Here is a 1,520-nt window from a genome sequence, read left to right on the forward strand (position 1 = left end):
TGATTTACAATTCCTTCCATCAATGGAATATCTAATAAGTTCTGCAAATTTATTAATGGTCTGTCTTATAAGGTGGTTGTTCATTATAGTATCAATAAATTAAAAAAATTTATTACAATACACAAAGAACCTTTGCAAAGATTTTCCAAAAGGCATGTGATTTACGAGATCGAATGCGATTCCTATATAGGCCAAACGGGAAGAAAACTAAAAACGGATTAGCAGAACATCGTAATCATGTATGTAGATTTACATCCACTCGTTCAGTTATCACAGAGCATAGGGTGTATTGCAGTTATGACTTCGACTGGGATAATATGAGAATTCTGGATACTGAGAGAAGTTGTAATAAACGAACAATGTCGGAGATACTCTACATAAATCGCCAATCAAATGGTTTCAACATTCAAACTGATACTGAGGCATTAAATTATGGTTACATAGAAATTCTCACACACAACAAGTTATAATATGTTTATTTTTGTAATTGACCGACAGGCTTCTTTATGTTGTGATGCCATATCTCTTTTTGTTTTAACGGTTACTATGTGACCAACATCGGAACAAACATGACAGTCTTTTTTGGATCTTAAATTATTTTTAATCGCACATTGATAATCGTGAATCTTAAATTTGTTTAATGGATTGTCGATGTTTGGATTCGCGTGTGATCATGTTGGATGTGGGGTCAGTTTTTGGCATTATTTTTAAATAATATAATATTAATCTCTATCTGTCTAAAAAATCTTCATACAAATTATATCTTGAGATCCACCATTTGCTCCACTCAGCTTTGCAAGTGGTTTGCACAACATCAGGCTATGTTGAGGATGATTATTTCTCACCGCATTTTTACTGCGACTGCATAATTGGAGGGAACTACGATTTTGTGATATACAGGTCGGCATTGTATTTAGCGCGATTAGCGGTAATTATTACTGAGGCTGGCTCAAAACTTAAGCCGAAACGTACAAATCTAATTTATTATCCACAACTAATTTTTGAGATTATTACTGAGGCTGGCTCAAAACTTAAGCCGAAACGTATAAATCAAATTTATTATTCACAACTAATTTTTGCGCAAGATAGCATCCAGCGCAGTCTCCTAACACCCAGTTAAATTTCGCTGTTACATTTTATTGTATTAATTAAAGAAGTATATAATTTTGTAAATTTCACTACTTGAATTGTTCATTCGGCAATAGATTTTAGATCTTTATTTAAAACAGAACAATCTACTAAAGCATCGAATGGATGAAAGGGTTTGAGAAGAATTACATCGTCTGCATAAATGAAGAGATCAGAGGACAGAGAAACATTAGACAAATCAGAGAGACAAAAATATTAAAAGTAAAACTACGAGAATTGAACCCTAGAGTATTCCAGAGAGAACGGCACGAGGAGAGAAGGAAAGCGGAAAAGGATTACAAATGAGAACTTGCTACGTGCGATGTGTAAGGAACGAGCAGTTTAGCGAGAGGGCCGAATAAGATAGACTGCATAGCTTGAGTTTGACTGAA

Source organism: Trachymyrmex cornetzi, unplaced genomic scaffold (genome assembly GCF_001594075.2).
Source record: "Trachymyrmex cornetzi isolate Tcor2-1 unplaced genomic scaffold, Tcor1.1 scaffold1425, whole genome shotgun sequence".
Taxonomy (NCBI): domain Eukaryota; kingdom Metazoa; phylum Arthropoda; class Insecta; order Hymenoptera; family Formicidae; genus Trachymyrmex; species Trachymyrmex cornetzi.